This window comes from Corvus brachyrhynchos, unplaced genomic scaffold (genome assembly GCF_000691975.1).
Source record: "Corvus brachyrhynchos isolate BGI_N302 unplaced genomic scaffold, ASM69197v1 scaffold69, whole genome shotgun sequence".
Taxonomy (NCBI): Eukaryota; Metazoa; Chordata; class Aves; order Passeriformes; family Corvidae; genus Corvus; species Corvus brachyrhynchos.
The window spans coordinates 2,597,692-2,614,979 of record NW_008240228.1 but is presented as its reverse complement, the minus strand read 5'-3'; the positions used below and the strand labels follow the sequence as shown (position 1 = coordinate 2,614,979).

The following is a 17,288-nucleotide window of genomic DNA, read 5'->3' as shown; positions in this document are numbered from 1 at the left end:
CAGGAATGAACTCAGTGAAATGAGTGAACAGCACTGAAGAGCTAAAACTCTTCTGCTGTCTTTCAGCCAGGAAGGAAACCCACAGAGCACTACACATTAACACTGTCACACCACAATGAAAAAAAAGGAGCACAGCTGGGATCAGAAGTGACAAACTCCTGGCAGCAGGGGATTAGGAGTGGTGACTTCAATTGCAAGACAACAAAAAACTGTGGATGAAGACAGAAAACATCTTCAGAACTATGACACAGGTCTCCAGCTCCCTTGCAAGTCTAATCTGTAAGGAAGAGAACACCAAGACACTGAAATTTTGGGTTGTTCATTACAATGCTGTACTGTGCACACTGGGATATGCACAGGGGGAAAAAAACATCTGAGGTGAAGGGAAATAAAGGAAGATCTCTGCTGGGAAGAAAAATGCTAGGGCTTGGTTTTCATTATCTAAAGCCACAACTCAGAACTGCCTGACTGATGATAAGAGATGTCACCCACCCAGGGAGCTGGATCCAGGGAGGAAAAGGAAAGCTTTCAAAACAGCTTCTGTAAGACATTAAACCAGCTTAATATCAAATCAGACCAAAACCAAACATTTTAATTCTGTAACATCAAAGCACTGAGAGAGAACATGCTAAAGCAGAAAATTCCTGAATTAAAAGCTTGAGATTTTAGTCTTTACACATTTGGCAAATAACCAGTTACATTAATAATGCCAAACCCATATATTCTGCAGAGCATCCCAGGAAATGTTTCCTTTAGTCAGAACCCTGCTTTAAGCCAGTGTTGTCAACTCCCTCAGTGCAAAATCCCCTTCTGTGCACGTAACCCTGTACAATTTCAGCTGATAACCATTATTTTCTCCTCCAAAATACAGCAGGGGACATGTGTGGGCTGCTGCATGGCTCTTGCTTCTCTCCCAAAGTGACCTTCGAGCAAGGGATGCTGCCTGCTTGTATACACTGTAGTATTCACGGTCTGAAATTAGACACATTATGTGAGCAAAGCTCCTGAAGACCTCAGTGGAAGTTTTGCTGGCCTGAGGACTTAGGAATGGCCTACATTTGTTTATAAAGCTTTCCAGTCCATTGGGATGCAGGGAACTACTGTGTGCAAGCATAAAATTATGACTGTGAGGCAATACCACCATGAGATACATTATAATACAACTGCACTTAAAAAAGTATGTTTAACACCAAATTAGTTCTATCAAACTAATACTGAAGTTATATACTGCTGAAGCTGACTAAGGGATCTGAATGCCCAGATGCTTTTAATTTGAGTGGGAATGAGGGATTTGAATTCCTTAAATAATGTTGAATGTTTCATCACTAACATACGACACAAAAAAATTAAAGCAACTGGCTCTTCCAGCCTACAAACCTGGCCAAAAGATTCTGGCAACATCTTGTTAGACATATCTCCCCAAACATAGAGCCATTAAAATTAGAGATTCAGAAATTCCTGAAAACATTCCAAGTCTTGATGAAGGTTTTCAGAAAAACCCAGCAATTCCAACATGTTTTTCAATAGATCACTTTGATCCATTTAATAAAAATGTAATTGGGCTAGAAGAGTTTGCTTAAAGAAAAATAGCTTTAGCACCAAATCCTGTGTCCTGCAACTCAGAACAGAAACAACTGATCATCCAAGACCTGTTCTTTCACCTCAATCTCAACTGCAACACTTCCATTTTTTAACCTATTTAAGAAAGCATGGAATTACATTTCAAATAGAACAGATTTTCCTGGGTAACACTGTAAAATTATTTCCCAACAGAACCAAAATGTTAGTGGTGATAGAGAAGCAGAGAGAAGCTGGTTACATGAACACATCCTTTTAGCATTTAAAACTATGTTAATAACTAATCTACAAGCCAATATTATTTCTTTAGAGATGTCTGCATGCTTGTCAAAAGATACTAAGAGACCATACCCTTGGGTTAAATACTCTCCGGTATTGACACACCCTTAGTAGCAGCCTCTCTCTATTTTGGGGGCACTGTTCTCCTGACGTTCCTCTCCTGAGCAGGGGTCAGCCATAGAAACAGCTCCACTGAAGCCAGAGCAAGCAGTACCAACCTCCACAGTGGATTTTGGGAAGTGTTTCAGACAGCTGGAGGTGAGAAATTTCCCTCCATGTGTTTACTGTATTCAGGGAAGGACAAAGAGGGAGGAGAAGGCAGGAAAGCAAAATAATGATTAGTGTAATGGGATTTGCTATTCTTGTTAATGGTTTAATCAATATAAACATATACAGAACGCTCTTGCGTGACTGCCATGCTCAAGTGTCTCTATATTTAGCTCAACACTCTTAAGCCATGGTTAGTATCACCTGCATCTCTACTACCCACTTCTGCAACAACAACAACAAAAAAAGGCAGGACTGGAATTTCCTGTGTCTAAAACTCAGCCATGCCCCGGTGTGTCCTGGATGTGCTGGATACTCCAGCACACCATATGGAGGTTACAGGTCTTAGGACAGGTGGGACTTGCTCAATATGAACAGGATAATCTTATGGGTGCTGTGCTTCAAGGCGCTGCTTGCACCAGACTTGCAGGTGGAGCCACACGTGCTTCTGCACTGGAGACAGCCCAGTGCTGCAGTGCTTGGTTTGGTTTAGCAAGCCACAACCTTCCCGGAGAGCACAGCGGGGCTGCTTAGGGCAGGGCGCGCAATCCGCCCTCCCGTAGTGCTTTTGCACGGCCCCGAGCTCCTGCTCCCGTTAGCTGGGCCCGCAACACGGTGACAGTAAAGGAGGCCAGAAGGGTCTCTCCATCGGGAAACTTCATTGTTACACGTTGCTCCGCTGGTTCCCAGAGGCAGCGTGACCGAGAGGGACCACGCGGTCAGGGAGCAGGGGGGTTTTCTCGGAGCGCAGGGGCGGTACATGGGCGGAGTTGGGGTACAGCAACCAATAGGGAGGACCCGAGGGAGCGGCCAGGACTAGGGGAAGGGGCGCCCACGTGGAAGGGGCAGACCTTTAATAGGAAAAGCAGTGGGGAGAATGCAGCCCCACGGCCCAACACTTCCAAGGCTTTGCAGACCAGACACACTTGGATCCTGTGCTTGTCGCACAGTTTTTGCTTGGAGGAATAACTTAGCACCAGCCCCTGACTTGAGAGTTCATCAATGAGATACTGAAGAGATGCGAAAGATAGGAAAGCACACAGTCACAGAGGGACAGGGCAGAACTGGTCCCAGCACCCAGAGGCTGGTGGTGCCCCACTGGCTTTGCCGAGTTCTGCCCTAGAGCAGTTGTATTTGCTATTTCATACTATGACACTTACGGGATATTACTGGTGTCATTCCACAGGACACAGCATGTGTTCTAAGGAGCCACAGGCCTTCCTTACAATTCTTTACCTTGATTTTAGGCAGAGAGAGAGAAAGTTTGCCTTAACTTTTGCTTTCATCTCTCTAAATAGTGCCAAAAGCATATATAAACATCCTATTGGTGTATCACTACAAAGCTCATTTAAAAGGCTTAAAACTGACTTTGAAATAAGCTGAGACAATCTCCAAATTGACAAGTGCAAGGTGTGTGGGGGGGAATAATCTCTACTAAAGGCAGCTTTCCCTGCGGAACAGCTTTCCCCACTGCCAAGCTCAAAGGGAGGGGGCACTCCCCCATTCAAAAGCTGTCCCCACAACCTCACAAGAGGGAAGTTGTGCCATTTATAGTTGCTCGTCTGGGAGCAGGCACATCACTGAAACAGCAACTGCCACAGGCAGCTTGTGTCCGAGGAGCCTGGATTCCACGTCCCAGAGCACAGGAACTCAGAAACGTGAAGTCACAAGATTAGTTTGCTATAATGTGTCTGATTTATTTTGGCATTCCCTAGGGATCCAAAAAAAAAAAAAAAAAAAGCAAAAAATAACTATGGGCAATGCTGTTGTATCAGCTCTGAGAAGCATGAAAAACCACAACTGCAAGAAACAATGTCTTATGGGTAGGTGAGTTATTTTGGCTTTTCAAATTTTTTTTTAATAAGAAACAACTCACAAGTTCCCATTGTGCCACTTGGATACACTTTGCACTGCACTGTGTCATAGGTCAGCTCATGCCCAAGGCAAAGCCTGAAATACCATTCCCCACTGGAGTGCCAAGACTGTCACCACACAAACACATTCAAACCAATGCAAATATTGATAACTCAGCAATACAGGAAAAGTTCCACGCTTCCAAGGAGTAGTTGAATAACAGTCCTATCCTGCCAAGGGCCAGCAAAACAAACCTCAAACACTGATCAAAACTTTAAATATGGCTGAATCCTTGTTTCAGAAGAGGTCTCCCACTCCTCTGCCTCTTTTCCAATGGATGTGAGAACCTGTTCCCCTATAGAGACAGGGCAGTGAAACTGACAGGAGCATTACAGAGTGTGACCTGGGGAAAAGAGAAAGCCAAGGGGTCTGGACTCCTAATCCAATGTTCCAGGAGCCATTTATGTGCCAGACAGGCTTTGGATAATGCTGCTGACCAGTCATGTCACAACATTTGAACTTGAACATTTCTGTCAGATAAATCTTAACATTTTCAAGGTTTGGGTTTAGGAAACTGAGATCAAGCCCATTAGACATTGGTTGTCCCACCAATCAGTCAGTTCTCCTAATGAGGAGAATTCAGTGAAACTGCTTTATTGGGAGCTTGTTTATAAAGCAAGTTCAGAAGCCAAGCAAAAATTCCAGTTACCTCGGTTATTCCTTATTTGTAGTACTACTGCTGCTGCTTGGAGAACTGTCAGAAACCTGTTCTACATTACTGCTCTCTATCAGCCTTCAAAACCATCATTGAGGGGCTGAGGCAAAGTGGAACAAAGTCAACAACTTGTACGTAACACACTAATTATCAAGTGAGTTTCAAGTTAGATAATGTGATTTACTAGTTGCTGCATGCACCCTCCTACCCTGTTCTTACATTTAATACTTGTTACACAAGTAAGTTACACTTACATGTTTAATACTTCTAAAATGCAAAACCTCTGGATAACTAGATCTGCACTGCTGGGAAGGCAAGATTCCCTTTCCATTGATATGAGATTACTGGCTCTGACTTAGTTAAATAAACCTGGATTCATGCTGTTGGATGAGTGTAAATTAGCCCTAGTAGAACCAGAGGTCTAGAATGGATTTCCAGAGGTTATTTAGTCCACTGGCCTGTGTAGGGGAGGACATGCATAGAACATTCCTGACAGACTTTAGCCTATTTTGAGAGAGTCACAGACCTCTCCCAGGGAATCCACTCCAGTCCTTCACACTCCCTTAGTATCAGATGAATTAATAAAAATAAAGTGCCCCAATTTTCCCTTGAAGCAATTTAGCCCAAAGCTTCTTGTCTTAACTGCCAGGGTCAGGAAGACCAAATTATTGCCTTTCTCCTTTGCAGCAGCCAACAGTGTTTTGGGGAGAAACACAGCCTTCCCCTCAGCCTCCCTCTCCTAAGGATGAAATCCCCTCCATCTTTCCTAGCAAACAGAACCTTTTGGAGCTTGGATCAGTCTTCCTGCTTTCCTTTTTATGCTCAACCCAGTCCAGCTCAACTTTGAGGTACACTAGGCAAAAGCAGACACTCCTGCTTGCTAGATTATTGCACTTGCCACAGGGGGAACAGTTCTGCTCATACACTTAATGTGCCCTTTTCTGTAACAACGTGGTATTGTTTATTGATGATCAGCTTGTGAGCCATCAGAATCTTCCATGCTTATTAATAAGCCAACTACACACATAGCTGTTGGTCCCCAATCTATCATAACTATAGAATAACCTATATGAAGAGTTATTGCAATACACAAATCTGTATCAGCAGAGGGACAGTGCACTGTGACAGCTGCATGGCAAGCTGCTTTTGGTCGGGTTTTCACCACCTATCCACTTGCAAACATCATACTGAATTCTAACCCTGCCCAGGGTGCTCACAGCCTTTCCAAAGTGTTGCCAGCTGCAAGTTTAAACTGCGTGTTCTCTCTTGCATCAGCCATTCTACAGGTGTAAACAAAAGACAGATGCAAACCAGAACCCTCCTCAGACACATCCCGATCAATTTTCTAACCAGTTTTGCATGCAGATATTTTCATCTATGTCATCATCATAAGAGCACATGTGAAGCAGCTTCAGAACTCAAACCTTTGAGTCGTGTGTCTCAAAAAAATTATGCTGCATTTTACTCATCCCCTCCATTTCCTCTCGGTGCTCTCCAATAGTTTGGTTATTTGTTTCAGTGTTTTTCCAGGAACTGAAGCTAAGCTGACAGGTCTATAACTCTAGACCTGTTTGTTAGCACCACTTTTGGACCTACAGCTCAAACCTGCACTCCTGGGCTTTGCTCCAGCAGGCCACTTTAGCACATATTTAATTAAGAGGGAGAGACATCTGTGGCTGTAGAGGGGTTGAGTCACATGCTTATTGCTACACATGTGCTTGGATGTTTCTCTGGTTTCTAAGAATAGATACATTTAAAAAATCCAAACAAACAAAACCCAACACACCAAAACCAAGCAAAACAGAGATGTCTTTTCATACAATGCTTATGACTTTAAGAATGGAAATGCCAGCAAATACTAAACATTGATTTAGACTTTTCACTCATCCTAGGAAATCATTCTCCAATACCCTGTGATCATCTCCACTATGGTGACTTCTTTTACTACTGTGCTGCTTCATTCTCTTGTTTTGTTAGATCTCTCTCAAATCCCCCACGATACCTATTACATTATGCCTCCAGCACATTCTTCAGCCTTATTAGCCCTTCCTTTTAGGGAGATAAGGAATTGATTAGATGTCACTTAGCCTGTCATGAACTGCTACTGACACCTCTTGCAGCACCTTTCTGTGTATTCCAAGGGTACTTCTATGCTTCTGAAAGACAGAGCAAGACTAATCTCACTCCCAGGCCAGCTCTGCCCAGACCAGCTCACACCAACAGAGCAATTACCTCGCCTGACTTTAGGATTACCTGTAGCAATATCCCAGGAGGAAGCAGCACACACAATAGCGAAGCTCACCTAAAATTCCCCACTACCACCTGCCAGCTCAAAAAACCTCTCCTAACCTCCCCCTAAGGCAGCTTGGTTAAATACAGCCCTGGATCTGATGCTGCTGCTTAGCAAATGAACCACTTAGAGCTGTGGAGCGGGTGGGACTCCCCCCACTGGTAATCCCTCAGCTCTGCCAGTCCAATGGATAATTGTCACTTGAACAGTCACCTGAATCATCAGGCGCTGAGCCCCAGCCCCTAACTCCCATCAGCTTTGCTCTGCTACATTTTCCCTGTTCCTTTCACTGCTTGTTCCTCGCTTCCAAGTCCAGGATGGATGTGGTCGGTCAGGTTTTCTTCCACACCTCTTAGAATTTCTTCATTCTCTCCATGTGAATCATTTCCCCAGATCAGCAAAGAGACCTCAAAGCACGCTGCTTATTCCAAACTAAATTTATCTTATGCATACAGAATTGGGGAGGAATTCCAGCTACCAGAGATCTCTTGCAAGCTAATTATTCTTCAAAGATGTTTTAGGCAGTCCCAGGGAGCATCTAACTATTGATTTTCTACTCTGTATAATTTCCCTGCAAAATGTAATCATTCTTCTCCTGTCTCACACCATCACTTGTCTCTCAGAACAACCTGGGAACAATAAAAGAGTGGAATAGAGGGCACCAAGAAGGGCACCATCAAAAATATATCTCTGTACAAGCAGAGTCTGTAAAAGCAAACCCAAGAAATATCTGTAGATCTTGTTTAATATTCATCAGCCAGTGTAGTGTATAACTGATACCCAAATGCAAGTATTATGAAAATTCAGGCTAGAAGGAAATCAAATGGAGACAGCATTCTCAGGATGCTGCCATTTCAGAGTTTCTCATTTCTGGACTTCTAGCATAAATGTACCATAGAGAGAAATGTAGCTTACAAATGGCTACATTTTTATATAAATTCACTTCTTGTAAAAAAAAAAAAAGAGAAAAGGATTTGGAAACCAGAGACTCCAAGGAACTGGCCTGGTACAAATCTATTCCTAACACATGATTTTATGGAACAACAAAGTAAAAATGGAATTGAGACCAGCACATCTTAAAAACCCTGTTGTGCAATATTAAGCTGAGGTTTTTCCTCCGCCTCCTTGCACAAGAAAGCCCTTGACACATGATTAACTTCATGAACATTAAGACTGCCTTCTGGCTTCAGAAATTTGGCACCTTTAAATATTCCTGTAATCAGAATATTTAAGCAGATACTGACTTCTATGCTGCTGCTTAATTCCTGTGTGTTTGCTATGAGCTCCAGCCTACTTAAGGACACCATCGAATCATCCTTTGACACTGCCCAGTGAAGTGCTTGCTGAGGAACAGGCAGGCTCTGGAGGGGCCAGAAACACCTTTATCATAATCAGACAACACAGGCAGGAAGATAAGGGCTTGTTAGGAGGGAACAGGGAGAACAGGGTAGAACTGCCCACGTCAGTGCTGCCAAAATTCAGTGATGTAACTTTAAGCTACTCCTTGAATGTTTAAATCAGGACAGGGCTGCACAAGGCCGGCTCCATGAGTTGCCTTTGGGTCCCTGTTGACCTTTGTCAAGGATTTGCTCTTCCCTCGTGGTATGGCCATGACAGGATAAAGAACTGATTTTGATTTCTTCCATGCCTAGGATTAGAACTTTGCAGAACCTGGGACAAATGTTGGCTCTGAGGCTGTGCCACCCAGACTCGAGCCTGGTTTAATGAAGTTTTGTCATCCCCTTTCCTCTAGATGTCCAATCACAGTTCAGGAGGGAAAATGAAATGCTTTGGAAAGTAGAACACACAATTACCATTTGTGGCAGGTTTTTTTACTCATTTTTTTCAGAGATTTCCAAGCCTTTCCTGTTTCCCTTGGGAAAATAAATTCTTATCAGAAGCTATTTAATGACAGAAAAGGAAAAGCTATTATCAACTTAAAGAAAAAGAAAACAGCTGAGAAAATTTGGGTAAACTGTGTCCTGCTGCTGCTGCTGCCAGGCTGAGAAGTTGGTGCTCAAAATAGAGCTCCTTTTGTATGCCAGCACTTAGCTATGCATCCTGGAATTCATTATTTACCAGCCTCCATGTGACACAGGACTTTCAGAAACAGGATATTCTTTAGCAACCTAGATAAGAACTCAGCCTCCAAACGTTCCCCGTGCTTTGGGAATGGCTTTGATTCTCACTGGTCTGAAAAACAACAGTGGTCATCCCTGTGCACTGCCAGAGCAACACCAGTGGGCTCTGCTTGAAAGGAAGCTGGTTTGAGGTGGAAATGCCATGACAGAACTGGGCTGCTCTGTGGCACATTGTGTGAATTGAGTCAAATTCCTGTTCCCTGATTGTCTGGCACCTTTGAAAATCTGCCAAAATTAAAAAGGAAATGCAACACCACCAGAGGAAGGGAATGGCCAAAACCCACATGCAATGTTTATCATTAAAACCTTAAACCCAAAGTTCCAAATCCAAAGGCTTAAAGTTCTGCTTTGAGCCCCGTGTAAGAAGCATTAAAAATGACCCAGTTTAGAGTGACTCTGAGCAGCTGGAGCCCTGTCAGGAGGCCTTGAACATTCCCTGTGCTGCTGCAAAGCATCTCCCTTACATTTGGGGGTCCATTCAAAAAGTGGGAATTTGCACAATGGCAGGAAGTACCCTGGCAAAATCCCTTCAGGATTTAAAATACGTCTATTATCACTTTCCCAGCATTAACAAGAGCACTGTCTTCTACACCTTCGGGCATCTGCATGCCAAGAAATGAGGGCAAGATGCACGGATGCTGCAAACCAAAGGAGAAGACAAGCTGGGAAGAAGCCAAGCTTCACCCAGGAGCAGAGTGACATTTCAGAACATTATGCTTGGGAAGGTGCCAGTCCAAACGATCTGTGCATTGCCTGGGCTGGAAAAGCGAGCCCCCATATTCCTGTAATGGTGCAATTGCAATTTCTTACCAGTGATGCAACTGTTAGGGGAGGCAAAAATCCAGTCAGGGAAACTGCTCAGCTCAGGGGTATAGGAAAACACCAGCTTCCCAAAAATGGGTCCTGTATGTTCTCATAAAAGTAGGACTATATGAGGAGGCAGGGAAAAGGGCTTAGAAACTGCCCTAAACAATAACATTTCCATCCTGTTATCCTCAAAGAGCTGGTCCTGCCAGCCATGTAGTCCCCCTTTGAACCCAGAAACTGGCGGTCTGTGCTGTCCCAGTGAAGGGCCAAGGAGGTAACCCCCTGCAGCCAGTCAGAGATGTCAGGCTGGACCGTGCTTCTCGCAGCTGGAAATTCAACTGTGTCAGAGAAACCAAGCTTTCTTTTCTGTGGGCTTTCCAGGAGGAAACCAGACCTATTGATTAATTCCTTTTGCATAATGTAGGTGAGGTTTGGAACCAGATGCAGGTGGGTGAGTGGTAGCTGCTGGCTCTTGAGTCACCCTCTGTGGGTCTCAAATTGCATCAGTGAGCTTAGCAGCAAATTTCAGTATCTCTGTTTCTCCTACTCTCTGCTGTCTATGATATGGCTCCTCTTGCACCCCTCCAGCTCTACAATGGAGTTGACTTTTAACTTCTATTTTAAAAAATTCTATTTGACTTCTATTTAAGAAAATGCAAAACTTCACGTATTTCCATCCTGTGGGCTTTTACCCCCTGCCTAACAGGGTGTCAGGTTGTACCTTGACTCTGTCAGTTTGACAGTGTTTTCTTTTACCTTTTTTTCCCCCTTTTCTTTAATTTCCATTAAATTGTTATTCTGACTTGGTGCCTCCCACTGGTTTGTTTTCAAACTAGTACATTAGGAGACCTACCTTTTTTTTTTTTTTTTTTTTTTTGAGGGGCAACAGGGTCTGCACACAGGACAACTCAGACTTGTCAATAAGGAAACCAGGCTTCTCTGTCACATTTGTCTCTGATTTGATCTGTTCTCTTGGACCACTTCTCCTGCACTTCCTTACCCATCCTTGTGCCCTCACTACCAGCTGATACACTGCTAAGGAGAGGCAAATGATAGTACAAAATTGCACAGTGATTTCCACAGAGCTAGTTCCACTAGAAATTGGTGCCTTGGCTCCTGCAGCCTGGACCAACTAGCAAATGATGTGCCACCTTCTGGGCTCTCCTTGAACACGAGGCCAATAGGAATGTGAACCACCCAGTCTCTGATTTACACCCTTAGCTAGAGAGGGATGACAGTAAAATTATCCACACCTTCCCCTGTTACCAGCGTTCTGCAGGATGACAGACCTGGTGCTTTTCAAGCAGACTCCTGTCTGTGCTGGTCATCACCTCAAAGCAAAATCTGCCCTTCACATGAATGTCACCTTACTCTAGAAATATGCAGCGATCTGGGGTTATTCAGCAGCTGTATCACCACGGGCTCTGTCCAGGATGAGCAAGCACAAGCCCTTCTGAGGCCTGTAAGCTGATGGCACCACAGAGCGGAGAGAAAAGATGCTGCTTTATGCCAAGTCAGAGAAAGAGCAGCACCCTCCTGTGCTCATGTGTATTTATTGCACTGCAAACTCAGAGCTCTTTTGCTGCTCATCAGCACGAAGTATTTTTTGGCCATCTGCCTCCTAGGTCTCTTTCATTGCACCCCGCTCCAGACTGTGTTTTCAGAGATGTTACTTTCCCGCTATTCCTCTAAATCATCCCAGCCTGCCTGGTTTCTCTGCGGTATTTCCTGCTTGTCAGTGTGGCTCACCCGCTTCCTGCCCATCGGATCCTGCGGTGCAGGTGAGGGCTGGCACGTACACTCGGCATTATCGGAATCCTTAAACCCGGCGCAGAGGGTGCTGCCCGGGGCTGCGGGGCAGAGGCCACTTCTGCCTGCACAGGGAAGGTGGAAGGTTTTCAGGGCCATCCTCTTTTCCTGCAGGTTTCTCCCGCACAGGCTGCCACCTCGTGGGCATCGTCTGGCACGGGCGTTTTCCTGGAAACAGCAACTCCCAAGTGCAAAGAACTCGTTACTGTCAATACTCTGCTCTGATGATCCGAGGAAACTGCAACCCTTTGGGTCCCTGGCTTGAGAAAGTTGTAGAAGTGTAGAGATGATAGAATTGTTCAGCTTCTAACACGGTTGGTGGGATAGATTTTCCATAAAAATAAGAGCTCTAACAGGCAAATCTATAGGTGCCACGGTGGAATATTAGTCAGAAACAGCAAGATTGGCACACTTCTTACTCAAAAGCTGCCTCATTCACTGTAGGAACTCCTTTTATGAGTCAGATTTCACATTTTTATCTCTTGCATGGTGAGAATCTGCAGTCAAATCAATGTGAATATGTCCTCTGCTTTTTAAGGCACTTACTTTACAGCATTAATCAGAATTCCTGAAAGTTAATTCTGGGCAGACTTGGAGTGGGATTTTTAAGGCCTGTGTAAATTTCTTTTAAAATTGGCTAATGCTTATGCTGGATCAGTTTATCATCATTGAACTGATTTTGTATCTACTCTGACACCACCGGAATTTCCCAACATGTGACAGTGTAAGGGCTTTTCATCTTTTGGGAAGAGCCACTGTGTTTAAACACATGCTGTTTCTCAAACAAAATTAACTTTTAACCAGAGAGAAATCCTGATTTCCTAATGTTGTGCCCCCTTTTCAGTAATCCTCAGGTTCGAACAGTTTACCTGATGAATCTGTGTCTGCACTGTGTATCTAAGGTGAAAGTATGTGTTGGAGGAGACCATTTTGATTTCAGCACTTTCCAAACATGGTCACCAGGAAGAAAAGGAGACTTGATCTCCCCTCATCCTTATCCTCCACCTCCAGCTGAAGCTCTGAGTTTGCTATGTTGAGGTAATCCTTCCATGATAGAGATGGGTATTAGTCTGTGTGGAGAAGCAGTCCAAGCATTTTTATTTCCTTTGGATCATTTTGCAGTAGCATTTGGAAGTCAGAATCATCCCACGTTTGTCTCACAAGTCACAAATGAGATATAACAGTGTTTAATTTTTTTGTTTGTGTCTGGAATGCGTTAATTGGAAGGTATAGGGTGCCCTTTCACATGCCACACTGCCCGTGCATGAGGATACTTCAGCTGAACCATCTGTCCCTGAGCCAGGGGTGTTCCAGTTGAAAAAGGATCAGTTGCTCCAGGTTAGAGAAGATGGCAAATTTTCCTGCTCCTAGGAGAATTTCCTTTCCATCTCTCTCTCTTTCTTTGCTACTACTCCAGTACTCCAGTACTCCAGTACTCCAGTACTGCCAAAAAGGACTTAATCCTAGGGACTTAGTAAAATAACTTCTGACAAACGGAAGACTTAATCTCTGGAATAATCTGGACACTGTATGCAGTGACAAGTAGTTGAAAATATTTCATGGGTAGAGATATTCCTGTCTTGACTTTTAAATAGAAGATGTCTCCCTTTTTTTGACACACTGAGCAATACACGTGGTATCCTAAATCTGTTTTGTCAACTGAGTCCAGGGTTTTTAAAAATATGCAGCAAGATTTTAATACAGCTCACCACATTATACAGAACCAGACATCCTGCTTAGGCTTCAAAGGCTTGATATTCCCCATGCACAACCCACATGCTCCTGCCTAATTACATGGAATGACAGCCTCCCATTGGCTCCTTTCCTTTGACACCATGGCAGAGCCTTCTCCGGCTGAATCCCAAAGTAGGACGCACAGCTTGCCAGCTCTAAAAACTAGAAGCATTTCTATTCAGGCTGTCTTTGGCTGATTAACTGCACCAAAACCCCACTATTTTGATTTTCTTCCTGGAAAGCTACTTTTCCCAGTCCTGAAATGCCTGAAGATGCAAATTCAATGTCAGCTTTTGGATAGTTGCAGCAAGCAGTGTCATTTGTGTGTTAGCATTAGAAGTAGGAACTTATTTTGCTGAACTTCTGGATGGGCTGGTCAAGATGAGTTTTATGATTTTTTTTCTGTTGGATAAGCATAATTTTCACCAGTATCAAAAGGTCCCAGCAGCCTGCTATGCTATTTACTGTACAATAGCAAGAGGAACACTAATGGTTGGGGGTCTCAGCTGACAAGACACAATGGATGGCAAAGAGAAGTCGCATTCGTGGTGAATTGTGTGATATAGCCAGCTCCTAGGGGTCAGAAATCCTTATCCTGCTCACTGGAAATCATGAAAGCTCCAAAAGCATAAGATTGTTTAAAAAAGAGGTCTGTATTTATTGTTTTCTTGGTTGTTTGGAGCTTTTAGGAGGCACTCTTGTCACATTCTTGGCATTTTTCTGAAGCTTTGACCAAGAGGCGCTCTGCGCCAAAAGTGATTCATGTGAAACCAAGGATGGCTCCGCAGTCAAAAGACATCAGAGTTTCATCTTTGCTTCAGAACACAAAAATAATAATGACTTCCACATGATGCTGGAGAGTTGAGGCTGTAAGAAAGACATCAAAGATCATTACTCCTCCTACCCACTGCTGAGAGTGGGCACCACTGAGCATGGCAGATGGCAAATTTTGAGACAGCTCCAGTTCGCAATAAGACTGCCAGGAGGAGTAGAGGGCTGAGGGCTGAGGGAACAGGAACGAGAGAATGGGTAAAATAAGAAGAGGTGAGCAGATATAAGAATAGGGAAAAATGTAAGAAGATGATTAAGAGCAGAGAAAAGCAACACTGCCTCCTCCCTTCCCTTGCAGCTTGATTTCTACTGGAGCTATGCTGGACAAAGATCTGTGCATATTATTTAAATGTCCCACAGCAAGCTCTGCTACTCACAGCCACTGATCCTCTGCTCAGGAACTAAGCAGGAGTTAAAGGAGGTTAAAGGAGATCTGTCTTCCCTGAAATCAAACTGGAAGTCCCGGGGTGCTGTGGAGGAGCACAGCCCATCCCAGTTCTCCTTTATCCTGGTCCTTTACAGAAACCTGACAGTCCTTTAGAAAAGCTGTTTGTGTTTTGAGGGTAGGGACAACATGGCAACACAATAACAAAAAAAGATACTATGATGCCTTTCCAGAGCAACTTGGTATTTCACACTGTGAAATTTACTGGGTGACATAGAACAAAGCTTTAAGCTTTGAAGTATAAACGGCACAGGTTGCTATTCCCAGAAATTCTCTCAGGAAGAGTGGAAGATCCCTGGGCATATTGTGGGAGCAGAATTGTCCAGATCCCCACAAGTGTCAGTCTCTAAGCGTCTTCCATTTCCTCATCTACTTCCTCAGGATCCAAGCCTTTGCTTAGACTTGCTACAGGTGAACCACAACTAGCTGGAATTGCCTAAGGGGTAGAACAGATTAAGATAGAGATAAAAACTAATGATTTTTTAATTAAAATAAATTCTAAAGATGAGAAGGACTTCAAAAACTAGAAAAAGCTGAGTCATAAATTCAAAATGCACATTATCATATTTGAGTTAGGAACAGAATACTTTAAACCAGAGGAAAAGCATTCCAACAAATAGATAAATTTCACTGCAAATAGGCTGCACTGTAGACCTAAGTGGCCTCATTTCCTGGATGAGGTCGTCATGAAGTTGTTTCTAAGGAGGACACAGTGTAATCCATAACTTTCAGCCTAAATGACTCTGTTGCTCTGACAACATACTGTTCCTGTTCTCAGATGGCTGTGTGTCACATTTGTGTACCACCTTTTCAATATCTTTTGAAGGTTTTTTTGGAACAGAGCATAAAATTCAGAGGTTAGTTGGGTCACCTCTTAGTCTTCAGGAGAATGGTTTTGTCACTGCCTGTGATCCTCGTGTTATTAATGGACCATAAAAGCTGAGAGAGGAGAGACTGGCAGACATGGATGAGAGGTGGATAGGAGGTATGGAGAGGAGGATTTGGAATCCCTCCCTGTCTTTTTATGCCAGAGGGAACCAGACAGGGCAACTGGCTGGAGGACAGGCTGTTATCAGCTCTCATGATTTTGAGGGTTGCATAATTATTTTGTTAATGTCAAGACAAAGCTTTGTGACTCATGTAGTTTCAGAAGACTGAGTGATCTTTTGAAGGCTAAAAAAAGGCAGCATCCCCCAGTGTGATGGAACATGATCAAATAAATCCTACTGAGGACAAATATCTGTGTATCTTCTTTGGGGTTTACCATTCCATACCCTACTTTGTCTCCCAGCAGCAAAGCATAACCTCCTTTCCCAAGCCACTTGAGGTTTTGAGTCCTATTATGTAATGCCTGTGGAGAGCTGAGCAGTGCAGAAGAGAGGGAGAGTATTGAACAACTTAAAGCTAAAGTAAACCTAGGAAGATGTGCAGCCAATGAGAGTAAAAACACAGTAATGCCTTGCTCCCTGGAAAAGCAAATTAAACAATGATTATTCCCTTTCTCCTTAGGATGTAATGAAAAACCCTATGTTAGTATCCCCAAGCAAACACAAAACACAGCTGACTGCAGGGACCACATCATTTCTGGAGACTCCTGGACAGCAGGGCAGCACCAGTTCAGGAACCCGTCTGCCACAACCAGGTACAGGTTGTTCACTAAATATGAACAGGGCTGACTGGAGAGCCACAGGGATGTACTTCAGGCAAATATTTGGGACCTTCCCTGTGTGTGTTAAGACCTGCTGCTTCTTCTGCTGCTCTGTATACGTCCATGAATGACTCTGCCCCCTTTGTATTCTTCACAAGCCAACTTTAAATCACAATTAATAAAGGCATCTGGTTCTTTCAATCATTTCATTTTACTCAGAGTAGGCAGATATGACACAGTATCCCTTTCAATAGCTGCTCAGAGAGTTGCTCAGATAAAAGAAAGGGCAGAGAAAACACTGCCTAATCACGTTTCTCCTATTATTGCAGCTCTTGGGGATCTTTTTTCCTGCAATATATAACTGTCACTTTAACCTACAAGAAACAGACATTTTCCTTCACCGTGGGATAATGTAGGCACCCTTGAGATAACAACAGTCATAGACCTGGGCCATAAAAAACCCACATCAATTTAATACTGCGACGTAATATATAATGTAAGATACAGCAACTATAACATAATAATGCAGCTGTTTTAGAAATCCCCTCCTAGAAATGCTCATGGCTGCTTTCATTTGTGCCCTGCGGCCAGTCTGTAGCGGCGGGACGGTGTAAACTCAGCTGAGCAGCGAAGTTGAACTGTACATACTACTGGATCTCGGCATAACCCAGCTCCCTTTCGCCGGCGCAGCTCCAGCTGACCACGGCACGATGCTTACAGCCTGCGCTTTCTTTTTGAAACGAAAAGTGGGGGGAGACCCTAGTGGGGAGAAACCCCTACCGAGCCCCGGGCTTCACCGGGATGCCGCCGCTCGGAAGGGCCGGGGACCCAGCGAAGCGCGATCCCGGGCTCCCCGTACGCCCGCGGGGCGTGGGCGGTGCCTGCGGGCG

The 17,288-nt window shown here is 44.0% G+C and overlaps 1 protein-coding gene across 2 annotated transcripts in view; it reads left to right on the top strand.

Annotated features, from left to right (window-relative positions):
- LOC103622981 (D-beta-hydroxybutyrate dehydrogenase, mitochondrial) overlaps positions 1 to 17,288 on the top strand; it is a 44,222-nt gene that overhangs the window by 12,189 nt on the left and 14,745 nt on the right. The gene's annotated exons all lie outside the window — the stretch shown is intronic.